Source organism: Lissotriton helveticus, chromosome 3_2 (genome assembly GCF_964261635.1).
Source record: "Lissotriton helveticus chromosome 3_2, aLisHel1.1, whole genome shotgun sequence".
Classification (NCBI taxonomy): Eukaryota; Metazoa; Chordata; class Amphibia; order Caudata; family Salamandridae; genus Lissotriton; species Lissotriton helveticus.
In genome coordinates, this window is record NC_136062.1 from 184,167,124 (window position 1) to 184,182,387 (window position 15,264).

Below are 15,264 nucleotides of genomic sequence, written 5' to 3' on the forward strand. Positions count from 1 at the left end.
GCCACTCAAGGCCACACCCACAATACCATCAACCAAGATGGAATGTGAGACTGCGTCAAATGCTGCACTCAAGTCCAGTAAAATAAAAGCTGCCATGCCACCGCAATCAAGCTGGTGCCTGATACATTCAGTGGCCCCAACCAGAGCCGATTCAGTGCTGTAAGCAGATCAAAAGTCAGACTGTGATGGATGAAATATATTGTGAGTAGCCATATGAGTGGAGAGTTGGGAATTGATATGACTTTCCAAGACTTTAGAGAAGACAGAGAGGAGGGATATAGGACGATAGTTTGACCAGTAAAGCAGATCAAGACCAGACTTTTTAGTAGAGGGAGCACCAGAGCATGTTTCCAGTTCTGGGGAACATCACTAGACCTCAAAGAGGTGTTAAGAAGATTAAGAATCATTCTAAAGATTGACTCATCCAGAAGTCTGAGCTTGAATGGGGGAAGATGATCGCTTGGGGAGCCGGACTTGATACTACCCAGTAAAGATTGAAAAGAGACCACGACCAGAGGGAGCCAGGCCCTAATTTGTTGAGTCTCGTCAAAAGGGAACGCCTTGGAGAGTGAGTTGGACAGATCAACATGATCGGTGGTGGGGACAGTAAAGTTATCTTGAAGGGATGAGTCAGAATCCAGCTGATGATGAATAGACCCTATCTTATGGAGAAAAAATAAAACTAGCTTGTTGCACTGAGGAAGCACAAGTGAAGGGGAAGACAGAAAAGTGCTAGCAGCTGAGAGTTGTTTCACGACCTTAAACAATGTTTTCTGGCAGTGTTGGGAATTTGTGATACTTTCCGTAAAAAAAATGTGTCTAGAGCTGATCTACCCAGTGTGGAGGTTTTCTTTTAGTGGTGTCAGATAGGCTAACTTAGCCTGTGATGCATAATGCTACCTCCATATGCTCTCTCTAATACTTTGCAGTGTTTTTTCACTTGTTTGAGGGAGTCGTTGAACCACAGGGCAAGAGGATGCGATCTCAGTTGAGGCTTGGCTGACAAAGGAAGGGTTGAGTCAATAGTCACAGAGAGCCAGTGATGCACAGAGGTTTGATCAGGGTCAGGTTGGGACATAAGGATGGGGATAGTGTTTAGGAGCCGCTCATTGAGTGCTGGTATACCAAGTTTGGACTAGTTCCTAACTTTTGACGATAAATTCAGACAAGAAAGAGGAGCCTGGAGAGATTTGATAGTAAAAGGAACAGCAAAGTGGTCTGAACAATTAAGTTGAATAGGAAGGGCAGCAGACAAAATTGACAGAATAGACAAAATGGGGTCCAAAAGGTGCCCCGCTAAGTGAGTAGGTGAGGAATTAATGAGCCGAAGATTAAGGGGTCCATTAGGATGGCAGGCGGACTTAGTCCGCCTGCCATCCTATCGGTCTTTGAGACCGCCCGCCCGCCATAAGGGCGGGGGTCCCGTGGGGGGTATTAGGATGCACCCATCACTGTACCGCCCGCCACAATGCTAAAAATGCACGAATGCATTTGCATTAACTAAGCGGCAGGCACCGCGTGGTGCCTGCCACTTTGTTAATGCAAATGCATGGGGGTACCACAGGTACCCCCCGTGTGCACCTCTCCTTCACTCCGGGGGCCTGCAGGGGTTCCCCAAAGTGAAGACCGCATGCCTTTCCGTGACGGTATCGCCGCCACGGAAAGCATTGTTTTAAGCCTATCCTAATATGGCTGGCGGTGTCTGATAGACGCCACCACCATATAAACCCTGTATCCGTCCGCCGCGGTCCCCCCCGCCATAGTAATATGGCGGGGGGAAATTGGTGGCGAGCGGGCATGGATGTCGGGCGGATCGCCACCGCCCCCATGGCGGAGGCGATCCGCCCGACATCGTAATGGGCCCCAAGAGTCTTCAAGTCATCTACAAGAGCGGATGCTGTTTTATATTTGGAGTCCGCAAGATGAAAGATATTCACCACATATCCCTCTGCAGTGGTGCTCATGGTTTCCAATGGGCCAGGCGAGGGGTGCACTGAAAATACTTGGTATAACCAGTAAGGGGGGGACCTCTTTACTGATGGTAAAGTATGTATCTGGGAGTTAATCCAGGAGAGAGTACCAGCTACCTCAGCGTTAACCTGGTATTATTAGTATAGGGCCAGACATATTTTGCAGGAATTATTGGGAGAGGATATGTTGGAACAGCAGGCCATGCCGTCAATGACTCTGTTACAGACAGAGACGTCGGCGAAATTGATAATCAAATATTACACATTCCCGCAAGAAGCACTCAGGACTGAGGTGTCAAAGGCCAGAGTGGATTCGCAACGAGACCTGGGAGGACCTATCAGCGATAAGCAGGGCAATACTGCTGCACCAGAACCAAAACTGTCTCTATGAACGGGTGACATAGATTGATACATTGGAAATACATCAATCAGGGTTATTACACACCTGAGCGATTGCATCGTTATGGGCTGCGTGACTCCTCGAAGTGTTAGAGATGTGGAGAGGAAGAGGCCAGGTTACTACATGTTGCCTGTTACTGCTCTGGGATACAGGAGTTCTGGTGCAAAATATTCCAAGAATTGCAAGCCTTAACTGGAACTGAGCTGCGACTAGACTAGACTCGGGTTAGCATTGTTAGGATGTGACTTAGGCATTGAGAAAACAATTTGACGACTGGTAGCAATCAGACTCCTGCTAGCCAAGTGGCAATGGGGTGGGCCCGTGGTCCACTGCCGACTTTAGAAGATTGGCAAGCAGACATGATTTACTGTAACACACAGTCTAACACATATAGCGACCTTCTCTCACCCCAGAGTAGACCCAGAAATTACTGGGGCCGTAATCAATTATATTTAATAAGCAAGGAGTCGGGGGAGGAGGATAGCCATACACTGTTTTTTTTTTATTTTAAGAAATTTTTATTAGGCATTAAAAGTAATACAAACGACATGTCATGAAAAGTTAGAAAAAAGTACATAGGAATATAATATTAAATGACATCAGTCCAAAGGAGTTTTATGAGGGAAAGGGGGAGAAAGAAGAAGAAAAAGAAAAGAAGGAAAGAGAAAGAAAGAGGAAAACGAAAGAGAAGGAAAGAGTAGATGGGAAAGAGAAGAGAAAAAGAAGGTATCCAGAGAAATCATGTGGGAAGAATAGCGGGAAACAACACTTACAACGCAACTATTACAACGCACACCGTTACAACGCACACCATTACAACGCAGGATCCGTTACAACGCATGCCTTTACAACGCATGACATTACATAGCAGATGCTATTACAACGCATGCCATTACAACGTAAGTATTGGTAAGTATGTTATTTTTTAAAATCATTTTTTTTAAATGTAAATTAAATAAATTAATTTAATTAATAGTATATATTTAGTTTTGGGTTACGGGGTACAGGGGTATTTTTAGGTTTCAGGGCTAGGTATGGGTTTTGGGGTACAGGGGTATTTTTAGGTTTCAGGGTAAGGTTTGGGTTTTGGGGTACAGGGGTATTTTTAGGTTTCAGGGTTAGGTTTGGGTTTTGGGGTACAGGGGTATTTTTAGGTTGCAGGGTTAGGTTTGGGTTTTGGGGTACAGGGGTATTTTTAGGTTTCAGGGCTAGGTTTGGGTTTTGGGGTACAGGGGTATTTTTAGGTTTCAGGGTTAGGTTTGGGTTTTGGGGTACAGGGGTATTTTTAGGTTTCAGGGCTAGGTTTGGGTTTTGGGGTACAGGGGTATTTTTAGGTTTCAGGGTTAGGTTTGGGTTTTGGGGTACAGGGGTATTTTTAGGTTTCAGGGCTAGGTTTGGGTTTTGGGGTACAGGGGTATTTTTAGGTTTCAGGGCTAGGTTTGGGTTTTGGGGTACAGGGGTATTTTTAGGTTTTAGGTTTCAGGGTTAGGTTTGGGTTTTGGGGTACAGGGGTATTTTTAGGTTTCAGGGCTAGGTTTGGGTTTTGGGGTACAGGGGTATTTTTAGGTTTCAGGGCTAGGTTTGGGTTTTGGGGTACAGGGGTATTTTTAGGTTTCAGGGTTAGGTTTGGATTTTGGGGTACAGGGGTATTTTTAGGTTTCAGGGCTAGGTTTGGGTTTTGGGGTACAGGGGTATTTTAGGTTTCAGGGTTAGGTTTGGGTTTTGGGGTACAGGGGTATTTTTAGGTTTCAGGGCTAGGTTTGGGTTTTGGGGTACAAGGGTATTTTTAGGTTTCAGGGCTAGGTTTGGGTTTTGGGGTACAGGGGTATTTTTAGGTTTCAGGGCTAGGTTTGGGTTTTGGGGTACAGGGGTATTTTTAGGTTTCAGGGTTAGGTTTGGGTTTTGGGGTACAGGGGTATTTTTAGGTTTCAGGGCTAAGTATGGGTTTTGGGGTACAGGGGTATTTTTAGGTTTCAAGGATAGGTATGGGTTATGGGGTACATGGGTATTTTAAGGGTTCAGGGTAACGGGTATTTTTAGGGTTCATTTTTTAAATAAATAATTTTAAATAATTTAAATAATTAATTTTAATATGTTTATTATTTTTTAATATTAGTTCTTTAATAATAATTGTTTTTTTAAATAAACTATTTTTTAAAGTATATATATTTACAAATTAATTATTAAAAAATAATTTAATTTATTAAATTAAATACATTTTAATAAATTACATTTAAAAAAATAATAATATACTTACATATACTTACGTTGTAATGGCATGCGTTGTAATAGCATCTGCTATGTAATGGCATGCGTTGTAAAAGTATTCGTTGTAAATGTATCTGCGTTGTAAAAATTGCGTTGTAACGGCGTGCGTTGTAAAAGTTTGCGATGTAACGTCATACATCCAGAATAGCACGTGGTAAGGGAGAGGGATTAGAGGAAAGATATGAAGTGAAGGGAAGCCATAAGAGATCGGATTTAATTTTTAGAGGTACAGAGGTGGAGGAAGCAATAGAAAGTCTGTGTTCATCACAGATGTAGTTCCACCATGTGTGGACAGACAGTTTAGAATTATCTTTCCAACACAATAAAATAACTTTAAATGCAAGAGCAATACACAGGTCTAATAATTTAGCAGAAGAGGGTGTAACAATATCAATATCATCAGATAAAGAGCCTAAAAATATGTGTAAGAAAGATAATGGGGAAGAGAGAGATAACATTTTCATGCAAATATTCCAAACATTAGTCCAAAAAGATAAAACAGGGGAGCAATCGTATAGTTGGTGTTTTAGAGTGCCTGGAACTTCAGAACAAGACCAACATAAAGGAGAAGAGGCAGGAGAAAATTTATGAATACTAACCGGGGTAATAACAACTCTATGATATATAGAAAGCAAGGATTGGGTAATGCGTGCGGCAATGGAAACTTTAAAAATCTTGGACCATAACCGATCCCACATTGCAGTGTCAAGAGAGACATCAAGATCCGTCTCCCAAGCAGTCTCCACATTAGATTTTGAGCGATCAGAGGTATTGGATAATAAAGTTGAATAAACTAGAGCAGCTTTAGGGAGTTGAGTAGAAAATAAAGAATAAAGTGGAGTGACAGGAGTGAAGGAAGAGAAAGACTCAGAAGAAGAAGAAAGGGAAGACAAGTGAGATTGAATAGCAGATGTTATAATAGTATATTCAGAGAGAAATGTTGAAGGTAAATGAAACATGTTTTGTAAAACTGGAAAGGAAATAAGAGAGGAGTCAAGAAAAAATTGATGTACAAACATTATATCCTTTTCCTTCCAGTGTTTGAAATAGAACGATTTTCCTTTGTATCTAAGAAATTTGTTGTACCAAACCACAGAGGATAAAAAACATTGAAGAGGGGAAAGGGTAGAGGAGAAAACAGTTTGTAATAGAGATTGTGAATATTTCAAAATGGGATATTTGGATAAAAAGGTACAATTTGACATAAAGGTGATATGTTTAAAGGGGAAATCTTTCAGAAGTGAGCGTTCCAGGAGAACCCACTTAGGGACAGGATTAGCAGTGAAGTCATATGCCAAGGAGAAGGATTGTTTGATCAAAAAGGCAGAGTGGTATGAGATAAAGTCAGGGAAGCGAACACCACCTTCATGTTTAGGTCGGATCAATTTATGCAAACCAATGCGGGGATGTTTATTATTCCACAGGAATTTGGTACATAGAGAATTAATACGTGAAAAAAAGGATTTGGGAATTTTGAAAGGAAGCATAGAAACAGTGTACAGAACATGTGGGGTGATCATCATTTTGATGGTGTCCAGTCTACCCCACCAGGATAGAAATAAGGGGGACCAAACTTGAAGAAGGGATTGAATTTTACAAGTCAGTGAATCAAAAGTTAATTTGAGGGTATCCTTTAGAGAGGAAGAAAACCATATACCAAGGTACTTAATTTTAGATGGGCACCATGCAAAATCAGTGTTATTAAACATGTATTGAAAACATATTGAGTTAAGGGGAAGGACTTCCGTTTTGGATAGATTAAGCTTATAGCCTGATATGGAGGAATACAACTGAACTTCATTCAAAAAAGGTGGGAGGGAGGATTCTGGATTAGACATGTAAATGAGGACATCATCAGCATATGCAGATAGTTTAGTATCAACAGAGGAAATTTTTATACCAGTAATAGCAGGGTTGGATCGAATGCGTTCAAGGAAGGGCTCAAGACATAAAATAAATAACAAAGGAGAAAGGGGACAACCTTGTCTTGTGCCTCTGGTCAAAGAAAAGAATCTGGAAAATGGGTTGTTAACAAAAATACTGGCACGGGGGGAGGAATAAAGGAGCTTAACCAAGGATATAAAAGTTGGACCAAAACCAAACCATTGGAGGGTGCGGAACATAAATTGCCAATTAATACGATCAAAGGCTTTCTCAGCATCTAGGGAAAGGGCTGCCAAGGGGACTTTGACATTCTTACTATGAGCAATGATATTAGAAAAAAGGCGAGCATTATCGGCAGCAAGTCTGCCCTTAACAAAACCCACCTGGTCTGTTTTGATTAAGCGAGGGATAATGGAATCAAGGCGAGAGGCAAGGATTTTGGCAAAAATCTTACAATCATAATTAATCAAAGATATGGGGCGATAGTTTTTGCATTGTGAGTGATCCTTGTCAGGTTTGGGGATAATGACAACGAGAGCATCCAAAAAGGAGCCAGAGGCTTTAGCATCTGAAATAAAGGAATTAAATAACTGAAGGAGTTTAGGGGCAAAAAAGGAATGGAAAGAGGAATAAAACTCAACAGGCAGACCGTCGGGACCAGGGGCTTTCGATTTTTTGAGAGAGTGGATGGCTGTGGTAATTTCCTGGATAGTAATGTCACGTTCCAAGTGAGAGAAGTCCACCGGGAGGGAAGGAGGGGAAGGAAGGCCATCAAAAAATGTCGTTAAGTTTGCATCAGATGGGTGTGTATCATCAGAGTATAGGGCTTGGTAATAGTTGTGAAATACATCAGCAATGTCTTCATCAGAGGTAACTAATTTAACCCTGTCGCTGCCTGCTCGCGCCGCCTGCCCCATGTCTGGTGGGGTGATGACACGCACCGGAACGGGGGGTGCGTCGGTGAAGGGGAAGACGGCGAAAGTACCATCCAAAATGGACGCTGACCACGTGGCGACGAAGCTAGACTCTGTCCTGGCGGCCATGGAAAGGATGGAGGAATCCCTTCAGCAGACGCGCACCTCTTTGGAAACCAGGATAGACAGTGTGGCGATTGACCTAACCCATCTCAGGGCCGACCACAAGAAATTACAGGAACGCACCGCCACGCTAGAAGGTGCGGTGACAACGCTGGAACCGAAGGTGTCGCAATCGGACAAACACATACAGGATCTTCTTAACAGGGTGGAATTCCTAGAGGACCGTGCGGAGGAGGCAGAAGGACGGGCAAGGAGGAACAATATCCGCTTAGTGGGCATTCCGGAGAAATGGGAAGGGATGGACCCCACGCAGAGAGTGGAGGACTGGCTACGTGAACTGCTGCCGGAGAGTGCGCTGTCGCCTCATTTTGTGGTGGAACGTGCTCACCGGGTGCCCACGAAACCCCTAACCACTGGCTCGAACCCCAGACCAATCATCCTTCGAGTCCTCAATTACAGAGACCGCGACGCGATCTTGCGGGAAGCCAGGAAACTAGGCGAGATCCGGATTGACAACACCACAGTGATGTTCTTTCCGGACTATACTGTGCAAGTCCAAAGGCAAAGACACTCCTTTCTGGAAGTGAAACGACGATTGCGACAAGCTGGACTCAAGTACTCGCTGCTCTTCCCTGCCAAGCTACGGGTGGTAGCAAAGGATAGGACGCACTTCTTTACGAATTCTGACGAATTTGAGGCTTGGCTGGATGAAAACATGCCAGATGTACCTAGGCGAGCGCAAGGGACTGCTACCACAGAGCGCACACGAGGGGCGCGAAGGCGCCGCCGACGCAGGGCTCCCACGCCTCCCAGACCACGAGATTCGCCAGCTCGCTCTCCAACTGCAAGCGAGATGATGCAGGAACAATAAGACGCCCTCCGCAAGGTAGTGGAGATCAGCAGCTCCCCGACTCCGTCCCCTGCCCCGGACGCCAGCCCAACGCCTCTCCCGATCGATGAAGAAGCGATCTATGGCTTACAAGACTCCCAGCACACTGACGACCTCCCGGACGTCATGCCGCAAACTGCAGACCTGTTTGGCTGAGAGACCCACGCAAACCACTGCTCCAATGCCATGGAATTGACATATCCGCGCAAAGGCTTTGCAGACCCCCATCGTGTGCAGAGATCTAAGCAGCTACACATTGCTAGGCCCTGATCGCCTTGGGACACTGGACTTCCGAACAGGTACTGTGCTTATTGTGTACTCATGACCCAGCCACCTACTGTTGAGAACTGGTCGCCTAATCGACAACATCACACATGCCGACCGGCGACAACCAGATTATCTGGGGTGGGGGGGCTCCCCCCTGTGAGACCCACCCCTACAGCCAGATGCTTGAGAGGGCCGCTAACGCCGTGCTGGGCGGCAAAATTTGAGCAACTGCCAGACGGCAACGGCCTTCCGACCCTACCCGGGAGGGATGTTACGCTCACTATGGACTATACTGTTATTTTTATTGTTACAACTTAAGCCACAAGGCACCCCTTAGAACTGTATAGTTTACGAGCTCATACGAGCGTTTGGACGGCGAGATGTTCTGTAGCCGACCTTTTGGCATTTTAGGTTATGTTGCCATGTTGAGGCCACATGTTTCCCTCCCTTTCCTTACCCTTCTACTTCACCGGAGATCACCACACTCTGTACTGAGACTTTGGGGCAACTTTGTACTGGGGAGGAGTCCCTGGGCCAAGCGGGAAACACTGTCTGAGTGTATGATGGACGGGGGGGTTGGGGGTCCTTACACCCAAAGAAACAATGACTGAGACACAAATATGCACTTGGAACATCAGGGGGATGCACACACCAGCTAGGCGCTATCAGATTTATTCGTACTTGAAGCGACACAAGATAAAAATCGCACTGCTACAGGAAACGCACTTGAACAAGGCGGAGGTCCGGGCGCTGCACCACAAATCGCGCGGACAACTCTATGCCACATCCTATTCCTCATACGCCCGCGGCGCACTGATATGGGTCCGCCCTGGGACCCCCTGGACGGTTACAGACACTATGATAGACCAGGAGGGTAGGTTTGTTGCACTACAAGGCAGACTAGATGGGCACCAGATGGTGCTGGTATCGCTGTACGCTCCAAACACTGACCAGGGAAGCTTCCTAGCGCGCCTCTCTACGAAGATGGCAGCCTGGTACGCGACCCCCTGGCTACTGGGTGGAGATTACAATTGCACGCTAGATACGGCGTTAGATCTCTCCTCCCCGCCCCCTGTCGGCGCTCCGACACGTGGCGCCACGAAGGCACTGCTGGAGTGGGCTGAGCAATGGGACCTCCACGACGTTTGGAGAACACGCAACCCTGGGACACGAGTCTACTCCTATTACTCAGGCGCCCACGACTTACATGTTCGCCTAGACCGATACATGGCATCTACTGACCTCCTACCCCTTGTGACTGACGCACTATACATGGGCCGCACACACTCGGACCACAATCCACACTTTCTGACCATGGCTTGGGACCAACCACACCCTCCCATTCCCACCTGGAGACTACAACCAACGATGCTACTGGACGCGGCTTTCCGCGAGTCCCTTCTCACACGCACTGCTCAATACTTTGAAGACAATGCAGGCACAGCGTCCTCCCCGTGGGTAGAGTGGGATGCTTTCAAGGTGGTGATTCGGGGTCACTGCTTGAGGACACAGGGCCACATGAGACAACAACTAGAGGGTGAGCTCACCAGATTGGAGACTACCCTGCTTGAAAAAGAGGGGGAGGCCGCTGAGGGTAGCGCTGACTCGCTACAGGAGGCGCGCGCCGACCACGCGGGCCTCTTAGAGCGACTTCGCGACATTAACTACGCAGCACACTCGGCGAGGACGCATCACATGAGCGACAGGCCTGGCAAGTTACTGGCCTGGCTGATATCACAGGAGACGCGCTCGACCCCGGTGGTCGCGATACACGTGGAAGGGAGGGGCCTATTATACTCGCAGCGCCAGATCCACGACGCGTTCACCACACACTATACCGCACTATATCGCTCCCGATTACCCCACCCGCACCCCGACATTTCTGGCTACCTTGCTCCCCTGCCAATGCCGCAGTTGACTGCTGCACAACAGGACGAACTGGGAGCCCTGCTTGACCCTGATGAGGTTCGCGACGCAATCTTTAACTTGTCTAATAGCAAATCCCCGGGTCCGGATGGGCTTCCGGCCGAATTTTATAAAGCAGGCTCAGACATACTCATTCCCGAACTTCTGAAAATGTATGCTGCAGCCTTAGAGGAGGCTGCCTTACCCCCAACGTTGAATGAAGCGACCCTATTTTCCATTCCCAAACCTGACAAAGACTGCACGCAGATGGGCTCTTACCGCCCGCTAGCGCTGCTTAATACAGACTACAAAATACTGGCCTCTACTCTAGCTCGGAGATTGGCCCCTTATGTGCCCCGATTGGTACACCAGGACCAGAACGGCTTTGTCCCAACACGCCACACCTCCATAATATCCGTCGCCTTTTCCGGGTACAAGAGTATGCCACCCAACAGTGGCCTAGAGCAGGGTGCTTGATATTGGACCTGGAGAAAGCATTCGACTCGGTTGAGTGGCCGTACCTGGGAGCAGTAATGGACAAATTCCAATTGGGTGGGGGATACGAGGCCATGGTGGACCTGCTTTATGGCAAGCCGACGGTTCGGGTCCGCACGGGCGCGCTGCTCTCGGATGCCATCCGGGTCCGCAGAGGCACTAGACAGGGCTGCCCCCTGTCGCCGCTATTGTTCTCTTTAGCCATGGAGCCCCTAGCCACGATCCTTAGGGCACAGGGGCCTGACTGGGGCATTCCACTAGCGGATGGCCTCCACGCAGTGTCACTGTACGCAGATGATTTGCTACTGTACGTCAGGGATATAACTAACATCCCTGCCTCCCTGGCCGACGTCTTCGAACCTTCGAAGAGATGTCGGGCCTACGAGTCAACTGGTCCAAATCGGGGGCTTATTCCTTCCACCCGGACACGCCTGAGTGCGACGTGCGCCTGGGCGGAGGCAGGCTACAGTGGTATCCCACCACGTTCCGCTACCTGGGGATACAAATCTACCGGACTCCACTGGATGTCCTGGAAGGGAACCTCCTGCGAGCAGTTGCCTCGGTTCGGGCACAGGTTACATTCTGGAACACCTTACCCCTCAACGTGCCGAGTCGGATAGCACTTACCAAAATGATAGTGCTACCTAGACTGCTGTACTATTTTGCTAATATACCAACTTATGTGCCGAATAAAACTTTCCGTGATCTAGAGCTCCTGCTGCGAAGCCTCATCTGGAATAAGGGTCGACCCAGAGTGGCGCTGACCAAGCTCTACATGCCAACGGTGCTGGGAGGCCTGGCGGTTCCCAATATGGAGCTGTACTATCTTTCGGCACAGATGCAATGGGTGGCGGGGTGGCTTAGCGGCAAACATCTTGAAGATACTGCCTCGGACGCTGCAGCCTGGACACAAACACAAATTAATAGACTGTTCCACCCGCTAACCCGAACCTCCTGCCCCCCGCAGCTACACCTCGCGGTGGCACGCAAGTGCTTCCTGCGCTGTCTGCGACTCACCCGGACTACAACACCGTATGCTCGATCATACCCATTCTAGGCACCCCAAGCCCAACGGGACCACTGACTGTGACTCGTCTAACTAGCTGGACACAAACAGGGGTGGAAACCCTGGGTGACTTGTACGCTGAAGGAGCGCTGCTCACCTTTGCGGACCTGGCTGCTACCACAGAGCTCCCAGCTGGACAGTTCCTGTTGCATGCGACCCTCTTGCGCACACTCACTGCCTCCTGGGGCGATGTGGCGGAAGAACTGCCGATGCATGGTGGCGGAAGAACTGCCGATGCATGGTTTTATACCTCCATGTTATGGGGAATGGCTCACACATCATCCACTGGTTGGCGCAGGCTCTGCAGACACACTCACAGCCATCCACATTACAGCTGCGTGACAAATGGGCGACGGACAGGGGACGGCCTGGACTGACAAAGAGTGGGCAATGATACTGGCTGGACCGAAATTTATCCCGTGCAGCCCCCGCTTCAAAATCATACAATTCTATATTCTGCACCGCGCTTACCTTACGCCTGACAAAATAAATAGATACTTTAACACCACAGATGCTACCTGTCCGCGCTGCTCTCTGACTGGAGCAGACCTTTTACACATGCTGTGGCGTTGTCCTGATGTACACACATATTGGGACGAAGTCGTGGCACTCCTCACACGCAGCGCTGACGAGCAGATACCACACACATGGGAAGCGTGTGTTTTAGGATTGTATAAACGCACAAAGCTCGACAAAGTGCGGACACGCTTCTGGGACATGGGGCTCATAACGGCCAAACGCCTGATTACCAAACATTGGAAGGCAGCAACCCCCCCTCAAATTCGACACTGGCGCGCTTCCTTCACTAATTGGGCACGAGCGGAGGGCACGGTCCTTCTTCGAGAGGAAACGGCGGGACTCCGCAAGTTCCCTATCGCTCAGCTCTGGAATGACCTCCTAAAGACATTCCAGCACACCTGCCAGGAACGGGGGATCACTTGAGACAACGGGCATCATCGCCATAACGATACCAACCAATGCTGGGGACAGATGTAGCCCCGCACCTCTCTCTCCCCCGCCCACTCACCTCTTACCGTCACAAGACTTACACCCCCTGGACAATGATACTACCACTTCTCCGCTCTACACCGAACGCCTTTGGGACACTGAGCGCGCGCCGCTGCCCTGGCCCTGACCTGCCCGCGTCAACTGTAGGCGCCACAAAATAGGGATGCCGCCCCCCCCCCCCCCTCCCCTCCTCCTGCAGGGGATTGATTAACGTATAGACGGCCTGCACCGCCCACCCGCGAACTGCCAATTTACACCCTGACTCTGCATTGCGGATGACGCCCATCAGTCCCTGACTAAGACTAGGGACCCACACCCCCCCCCCCACCCCACACCCCCGTCTGTCCCTATACATTTCATGAAGTCTTGCTGGACCCCACTATACAATAGATGCTCCACATTAGACCCCGCAACGATCTCCCCCCTCTCCTTTCCCTTGTCTTTCACACCTTCCCAACCACCTGGTTTTCCCAGCCATTGTACGGGCGTAGGGAACAGTTTGTTTGCTGGTCACGTTCCCTGACCAGACCCCCTTTCCTTGCTTTAAATGAGGACACTAGATGTAACACGTCACTAACAGGAGGCAACCCCTCAAAACCTCAAGCTACCTGCGGATTGCGGAAACGCGATGCCACTCACACACTGCAAGAGGTACACACAGACGCTTGGCCTCGTATGTGTTAGACATGGATTTGATGCTCTGTTCATTAGATGCTGTCATGTCCCTTGCGCCCTCCCAGTGATGTAATTGGGAAGACACATAGGCACCCTACTGCTAGATATTTGAGCCTTGCCCAGACTAACCCTGCTGGACACATCTGCTTACTCCTGTGCCTCAGTGAGCTATACTAATACACATATTGCCACTTCACGGACAGCAACACTGACTCAGCATTGGAGATACACCTATTGCCGAACCCCCTCCCAATTACCGACTAATTACGGCTGACTCTTCCACGGCCTGCGGGACCTTGGGAGGTTACCATCATGGCGCCACTGCTGGGAGGACATTGCAAAACGAATGTTGAGGACAAAATGCAAAACCATGAGATCTAACACTTATATCACTAGCCAACAGATGGTTATACATGTTGTTGCATGGAATTTGCCGCCGGACCCCCGGGTTGTCGGCTGAATGGCTGTGTCACCCTGTGCAGAACCTACCTGACTGTTATACGTTCACACAGTCTTTGAGAGGCGTGAATTGTGTAGTGTATGATGACCACTTACTGCATAATAAAGATCTTCTAAAAACCAAAAAAAAAAAAATCTGAGGTAACTAATTTATTTAGAGAATCATTAAAGATTGGGCCAACAGCTTTGCGTTCTGACTTTATTTTCAAGTAATTGGCCAGCATTTTCCCTGCTTTATTCTGGCCACCATGGAATTTAGATTTTATTTTAAGAAGGGTGTGACAAGCTTCATTAGTGATAATTTTGTTAAGGTCTGTTTTGGCGAGAATCAAGTCCTGGAGGGCAGAAGATGATTTAGAAGTAAAATATATGTGTTCAAGGTTTTTAATCTGTTTAAGCTGATCTTCATACTTTTGTCTATTAAGTTTCTTTTTTGTAGAAACATATGAAATCGTAAAGGCTCGAAAAGATGCTTTAAAAGCATCCCAGGTGATGGGAATAGAGGTGACTGAGGGCTTATTAAAAGAAAAGTATTCATTGAAAAAACTCAGTACATTTTTTCATGAAAGTGGCATCAGATAAAAGAAAAGAATTACATTTCCAGCGACTAAATTTAGAGGAGGTAAGGGAGAGGTCTAGGGTAGTGTAAACAGGGGAATGATCGGAGATAAAAATAGAGCCAATAACAGATTTTTGGATGGAGGGTAGAAGAGACTTACTGATCATAATATAATCAATTCTTGAGCGTGTATGATGAACATTAGAAAAAAAAGTATATTCCAATAAATCAGGGTTACACATTTTCCAGGAGTCATATAAAGGACGCGAGGCAATGGCAGATTGAAAACTCTTATGAGATTTGTCAGGCTGAAATTTACTAGAGGACAATCGGTCTGAAAAAGGATCTAACCATTGGTTAAAATCGCCAGCCACAATAAAAT